This window comes from Oreochromis aureus, linkage group 3 (assembly GCF_013358895.1).
Source record: "Oreochromis aureus strain Israel breed Guangdong linkage group 3, ZZ_aureus, whole genome shotgun sequence".
NCBI lineage: Eukaryota > Metazoa > Chordata > Actinopteri > Cichliformes > Cichlidae > Oreochromis > Oreochromis aureus.
Genome location: NC_052944.1, coordinates 91,276,780 through 91,284,827, shown reverse-complemented (window position 1 = coordinate 91,284,827; position 8,048 = coordinate 91,276,780). Strand labels below are relative to the sequence as shown.

The following is an 8,048-nucleotide window of genomic DNA, read 5'->3' as shown; positions in this document are numbered from 1 at the left end:
GTTTTTTAGTCCTCACGACAGGTTTGGAGAGCTTTAGCCTCTGTCTGTACGCGGGGATCAGGTGGATCATGACGTGGTCAGAAAGTCTGAGTGAAGCGTGGGGCATGGTTGCGCTACACATAGTTATTGCAGTTTGACTACAAAGAAAAGAAAAACAATTTTAAAAAATGTAGCTCATTCACCAGCAGGACTTTCTTTTATGTGTTATTTGTTTCTCCATTTAAACTCAAAGAACTTTGATGTTTGAAGCCACGCAGTGATGTGACATACAAAATTCCCTCAAATGGTTGGAACCAAGAAACAGTAGCGGTTTTTGATACGGGCGACACGGGCGGTTGGCGATCCTGGATGGGGGGGTGGCGGCATCACGGGCATCGGCATTTTGGGAATGTCGTAGGCGCCAATCAGTTTTCTATCGCCCATTTGCTGGGAGCCCGTTTGCGAGGTGCGCCTGCTGCTTGCAGCACAGGGAGGAGAGGGCGGGGGATTCACTGGCTGGCTGGAGCAGCATCTAATAGGGCTTTGGAGTTGACGTCACGCCGCAGTGCATTGTGGGATCGCGGCACCATGTCAGAAGGCTACAAATCAAAACAAACACACTGGCTGTATCCCAATTCAGGGTCTGCGGCGTTAAAGTACGCAGCCTCAACGATCCTCAAGGGCCGCGTACTCAAAGACCGCTAAGGCCGGAAGTGCGAGGCTCGTGAAATGGGACGGTCTAGCCTCCATCGCGCTGCCCAGGTTGCCTAGCAACCATAACACCAATCGCTGGAAACGTTTCATACAGCTTTGTTTGACAGAAATGAAGGAGAACATATTTTGTTCGTGTGTTTGTCTATACACGAGCTTTGTGTGATTTAATAAGTATCTGAGCCTGAGACCACAGGACTGTAAAACATGATTGTTGGCCTTCATATCTGTACTGAACAGTCATTTTAAGATTAGCTAGTAAATAACAATTAGCTAATGTTGCTCATGAGACTAAAGTCAGTGTAAATATGATATGGCCAATATTATAGTTATTATATTAATCATCATAAGCCATTACAGCAGTCAGTTTGAACTCTCAAATCAAATTACTTCTATTGTCACATCACATGTGCAGGTACACTGGTACAGCACATGTGAGTGAAATTCATGTGAGTGAACTCTGTGTCAAATACTGAGCTTCAGTAAAGATTCAAGTTGCAGTTATTTATATTTCCTATCACCTTAAATCTTCACTCAAAGACAAGTATCTTTGACAGTGTATATACAGATGTATCATATATAAGAGACAAATATTGTCCGTTTGATATGTTGGCATTACTAAATTTGGCTCAATGCTTACATATATGTGTAAAAAGAAAATGTACGAGCTGTGATAACTGTTTCTGATAGAATGAAGAGTAGACTGATATATTAAATATTCCTTTATTGGGTGAGAAAATCAGACCATGTCATAACTGCTTTAAGTCATACAGAATAGATATCAGAGCCTTAAACAGGCTGACTTCTGCTAAATGGGTCAAACTGGGCAGAAAGTAAACAAACGCATAACATCCTTATAGAATATGATGTAACACTATAGATCAACTTACCTCAGAATATATAAAGCATATAAACAATTACAGCAATATGATGCAACAAACACAGCAGTGCTACTAATCCAAAATACTCAAAGCTTCATAGAAGTGAAACAAACATTTATTTTAGCTCCATTCTGCTGCTGATACATACTTTAGGTTTCTGAATATTAAACTTGTTGCTGCCTCTCATAGTGTGTAACTTGAAGGCCCTGAGTACTTTCTCCCACACTGAAAACACTGGGATGATAACATTATTTGAACATTACCTAATAAGACTGATTCAGGACAGACAATTAGTTATGTTAAACTTTCCTAGCAGTCCTTCACAAACAGGGAACAGTCTGTCTATTCTCTCCATCTGTCAGCTGCTGCTGGCTCTTCCTCCTCCTCTTCCTCACACACTGCTGAGTTTGTCCTGGTGGATCATCAGGGGTGCAAAGCCTCACAGATGATGTGCAGCAGTGGGTCCCTCAGTCTGTCCTCACTCTGGACACTTGCAGTCGTCACACATGGAAATCAAATGTGTGATAAGCTGCAGGATTCAAACACAAGTGTAACTTATAAATACATGTTCATACTTTTATTCCACAATCAGAGAGAAAGAAACAGAGAGAGAGTGCAGGACAGACAGACAGGTGACAGTCTCAGGTGTACACACTGCTACAAAACAGCACAAGAGAAGGAGGATTTAGTGTTTGTGTTATTACGAGTGCTAAACAAGAAGAGTTCCCAGATGGTCCAGTGGACACATGTGTGACTCCTGTGATTAAAGCATCTTTCTTTCAGCTTAACGAGTGAACCGTCAGCTCGTTCAAACACACGTTAAAGTCCGTTTGGCTCGACACCACCGAACAGAGGCAGCAATATAACATAGCTAACATTAACAGTGCAGTGAATCCTGCTTGTGCCGTGATATTCAGGACTGCAAACCGAGCAGCATCACTGACTTTCAGCTTGTTGTGTTTGTGGATATATGACTGACTTTAATTATCCATAAAATCATCACATTCTCTGTAAGATTAAGGTCAACTATTGTATTATTATATTTTAAAGGCTTTAAAACAAATTAAACGCTGAAAGTACAAACATCGCTAATGTCATATAACTTTGCCGACATGTGGCCAACAGTAATGTTTTAATGTTCCTCATTATTAAACATTTGCACATAAATAAGTGACAGAATATTCAGAACTTACGTTTAACAGTTTACTCTTCGGTCGCTCCGCTTCTGCCGTTTGCAGCAAAATTATCCACAGTGACTGCCGTGCTATGAATTCTACATCACCACAGCCTTAAAATTCAGGGAAATGAAGGGCGCATTTCAGGGCCGCATTTCGAGCAGCTTTTGAATTGGGACAGCCTTCGGCACGCCGCTGTGACGTAATTGGCCTTAAAATGCAGCCTTTAAGGCTGCAGACCCTGAATTGGGATACAGCTACTGTGTTGGAAGCAGGACTGCCAGAACCATGCTTAAAATCAGCGCAAAAGACAAAGGGCTGTATCGCGACCGATTGCGCCCAGACGCCAAGAGACGGTACTTGGAAAAAATAGCATGCATCAGTAATGTGGACCCGTATGAAATAAGTCAGTGGAGTGGAAACCCAGACAGCCTACCGCCGTTGTCCTATCCCGATATCGTCGCGTACCTTGTCTGTGGAGTCGGCGCATACAAGGCGAATCATTTTCTGAATTATAAATTCCTGAAGACGCACATCTAATTCACAAATGGTTGGGTACAAGATTTGGCTGTTTTTAAGCCTCCATGTTGTGAGTACGTTGACCATATGACCAAGATACAGCAAGACGTTGCCAGCTGTGCGTTGCCATGTAAATAGTTTGCATTTCATGTGTATGTACTTGCTAAGTACACGTGAAGAGATATTGAATAAAAAACAAATAAACACACTTTTCTTTTCTGTTTCATATTTCATATGCTGGTTTGCCTGCAATAATGCCAAATAATAAGCTACTCCATCAACATGACGTTGTTCTGCAGCATCACACATTAGGATGTTTTATCTAATTATCTATGACCTCAGCGCATGCAAAATAACACTAAAAAGCCTATTAATATACTTATTATTATTATCATTACTATTATTATTATTAAGAGAGATATGAATTTATTTAGAACTCACCGGAAAGAAAATGCTGCGAGCAAACCAACAAAAAATTGGGGATGGCAGAGAACTTTCTGGTCAGACGTGCAGAGATTTCTGTCAGTCTGACCGCTGCAATCCAAGCCTGACGTCTTCGTTTAGTAATATCTGATACATGAGATCCCTCCCGTTGCCTCCAGGAGGGGAGACGATGAAAAGTGAGCCCATTTTACAGCTTCTTGCCTTCCCTATCGTGTGATCTAACGTTGCAACCGACAACACAGCACGTACGAACCATAGCTGACGCTTCTGTGTGCTTTCTTTGGCCTACTGTCATGGCGGGAGGGGGCGTGGCCCCGCTCCCGTGACATCACGCTCCAAAGCCCTATAACCAAGTCGCAAAAAAAAAAAAAAAAAAATTAAAACAAACCAACAAACACGAAAACACCAGCCATCATGATACAGACTTATAATTTGCACCGATGTTTTTTCGAAATTCTATACACGAAAAGCGAGCGCGAGAGCCCTCAGTGCGCCTGCTTGCTGCTGAAGTTAATTAAACTTTATTGTCATCTCCGCTACATACAGTCCAGTATATAGAGAGACGAGACGACGAGGCTCCAGTTACAGCAGTGCAAGTAAACAAAGAAATATAAGAAGAGTAAGAAAATAAATATACACTTTAGGACTCGGTGTAAAGGGATCAATGACAATTTAAAATTTACAGTTTGATGATTTAAAGTCTCACACACAACCCGTTGAAAGGGGAGGGAGACCTGCTGCTTCCAAATAGAGCACATTTCATTCATAATGTTGTAAATACAAGCCCATTATGTATTCATGATTTGAATCGTGAGTTGTGCGAAATCCCAGAAATAAACCATAGACAAAGTGAATCTGTGAACTAAGGTGTAGGTCTATTAGGTTATGTTGTGGTGATCCTCGGGTTGGGGGATGGGTGTTCATACTGGAGTGCACAATTAAAACCAATGGAAGATGGACAAGAAAAGTTCAAAGCCATCAGGTGCTCAGTTTAGAAAAAAGGAGAAACAAGCAAAAGATACAGGTAAGCAGATGTGTCACTGGTTAATGGCAGGTCATCCTGAAACAATCAGAATCAGAAACTTTATTAATCCCTAAGGAAATAATGTGGGTTACAGTTGCTCCAAGAAGAAATGGTTAAAATAGTAACAGTAACAGACTAAACTCCAAACAATACAATATGTTACAGATTTTAATATTAATTAGTCAGTGTCAATTGTTCATCATTGTATGACGAATTATGATGGCTGTTTGTTACCTGTTTGCATACTATGCATACTCCCTCTCTCTTCATATGTGTGTGTGTGTGTTTGTGTGTTTCTCTGGTGAAATTCAGTATGGTTCCGTTTGTTAGCTGTTTGGATAATATAAAAATGAAAATGAAAAGACAGAAGTCTATTGAAATTTAAGGTGTAAAAGTGAAATACTTGAAAAAAAATCTACTGAAGTACTAAATAAAGCATATATTATACATTGTTATTTCTTGCCTCTGGTTAGGTTCCAAACAGTATAACGATTTAAAAGGTTTATTTTTTTCAGTCTTTTCCAATGATTCATCTAACATTTTCCATTTTCCACAATAAAACTTTTTATTTTTCTCAGGAGGACTTTCCACTCTTCCTCCCCACTCCAGAGAATACCACTTTGTGAACCAGAAAATGACCTGGACTGAAGCACAGAGTTACTGCAGAGAACACTTCACTGACTTGGTCACCATCTACAACAGCAACATCAACCAACTGCTTTTCTCGATTTCACCAAGGATAAATGATTTTGCTTGGATAGGGCTCTATAATGATCGTTACAGCTGGAAGTGGTCCATGGAGGGAAAACTGTTTTATGTTGGCAGTACACATGAATTTTTGATCTGGGCTAACGGCCAACCAGACTGTCTAAATGCAAAGGAATACTGTGTGGCTCTTCAGGGACAAACACAGATGAATGATAGACCCTGTGGAGATTCTTACCCTTTCCTGTGTTACAATGGTAGGAAAAATTATTTGTTGCCCTAGTTATCCTACAATTTTATGAGATTCATAACATGTTTTTAAAAAATTCCTCCTTTTCTGAATCTTTTATAGCCAAAAATACAAGTTACATCTTAGTGATGGAGAGCCGCTCCTGGTCAGCAGCTCAGTCGTACTGCAGGACATACCACACAGACCTGACCAGTATAAGAAGCAAAGAGGAGAAATCCAACATCACGCTCACTTTGAATGGATCAGGGGTTCAGTATGTGTGGATTGGTCTCTACAGGGATCCCTGGGCCTTCTGGTCTGACAACACAACCTCCACATTCACTAACTGGATGTCTTATCAGCCTGACAACCTCAATTCAATTGAGTACTGTGGAGATTTATATTTAATGTCGGGGAAATTGAATGATGGCAACTGTGGTGTCAGAATCTATTTTTTCTGTTTCACAGGTGAGGTCCAGAATGCAAACACTGTAAGATCCTGTCATCATGTAAAACACTAATGTTTGTGTTGTTATATGTGGTTCATTTTTAGCAGTGACAAAGCAAACAGTGGTGAAAATGAAGCTTCAGTCAGAGGCAGACATGCACAGCACAGAGATCCAGCAGCAGGTTTCACAGCAGGTCAGCAGTTCAGTCGCCAACACAAACTTGACACAAGTTCAAACTATGCTTCATGTTTTTCATCATCTGCACATTTTGTCCAGCTGTCAGGCCTCATGCTGTCAGAAGGACTGACAGACTTCAGGATTCGTTGGAGGAAAGTCCAGAGTTACCATGACGACCAGTCAAAGAAGCAGGATGTGGAAGGTGACTGTAAAACTGAAGTCTGACTGGACTGAACCACTTCATGTGTGAAGTTAATAACATGCTGTGCTGAGCTGTCTCATCCTTTAAATCTTTCAATATTTCAGAGTGTAAAGTTCCACCAACAGCTCATTTGTTCAGCTGCAGTTGTAGTTTGGTAGAAATTCTTTAATCAGAGGTCCACTCACTAGTTTTCCTGATAGGCTCTAGTCTCTTGTTTTGTTTTGCAGCGTCGCTCTCAACACTTTAGACACTGTCCTTCTGTGGACGTCACTGCACAGACTTTGTCTGTGTGCAGTTTATTAGGATCCATAGTTCTATTTCATTCTGACAGCAACCTCTGCTGACTTACACAGATGATGGAGAAGAAAGTGAGTGAGCCAGAGATCTGTTTGAGGAGGTCAGGGTGGACAACAAAACAGTGTACTGTTTATGTCCTGTTTCTACTTCTACTGTTTAATAACTGTAACAGCCATGAATTCAGTTCAATTCAATTCAATTCAATTGATTTCAATTCGATTCAATTCAATTTTATTTATATAGTGCCAAAACACAACAACAGTCGCCTCAAGGTGCTTTATATTGTAAGGTAGACCCTACAATAATAAATTCAGAGAAAAAACAACAACAATTATAAGACCCCCTATGAGCAAGCACTTTGGCGACAGTGGGAAGGAAAAACTCCCTTTTAAGAGGAAGAAACCTCCGGCAGAACCAGGCTCAGGGAGGGGCGGGGCCATTTGCTGTGACCAGTTGGGGTGAGAGAAGGAAAACAGGATAAAGACATGCTGTGGAAGAGAGACAGAGATTAAACAACTGATTGAACAATTAACAGCTATCAATGAGACCATAACAGTCCCAAACCTTAGCTGATATAAATGTGGATGATCGTTTTCAATGGAGTGCAGTTGCAAAGCATGCTGGATGTCCTCGTATCTGACACTTTAACTTGACTGTTACTTTGGAGGCACAGACAAAGTCACAGTCACTCTAGTAAGCACTGCAGGTGGTGGGTAAAGTTTGTGCTGGTGTTGCCATAGTTACTGTTGTGATCTTAGTTTTGACTTGTATTTTCACCTGTGTTGACATTTTTGTCTACTTTTTGTTTTTGTAGCTTTCAGCTTTCTTCATGATATATTTGAAAGGGTTTTAATGTGTTCTGTCGTTTCATTCATGTTTTTGTGTGTTACAAATAATACACAGCTATTTGGTTGAAAATGATAAATCCATGTAGGCAGGTATAGAAAAAATAAATACAAAATGAGAGAGATATATTAAAATAGTAAGTGAACAGAACGGTCGAACCATTATTTATAGCCTTTTATAGAATAATTTCTTATTTAATAACATTATTTGACTTCAACAAATTTATATTTTGCAAATATTGACATCTTTGCTTGTTTCATTAGCTTAGCTAGAGTGAACCCATGGATATAATTTCACTTTATTCGTTTGAACTTAATTTGTGGTGTAGGTAATTTAATTGTACTTTTCTGTTAATAAATGAATGAGTCATGTGTGTTTTGACACTGAGTGATAAATCAGGTGAAATTGCT

General features: G+C 40.1%; 1 long non-coding RNA gene across 1 annotated transcript; it reads left to right on the top strand.

Annotated features, from left to right (window-relative positions):
- Positions 1-6,115: 6,115 nt before the first annotated feature.
- Positions 6,116-6,476, top strand: LOC120437397. Its single transcript, XR_005611089.1, has 3 exons — positions 6,116-6,135; positions 6,221-6,309; positions 6,393-6,476. It is a non-coding gene; the product is annotated as an uncharacterized LOC120437397 (long non-coding RNA).
- Positions 6,477-8,048: the final 1,572 nt, after the last annotated feature.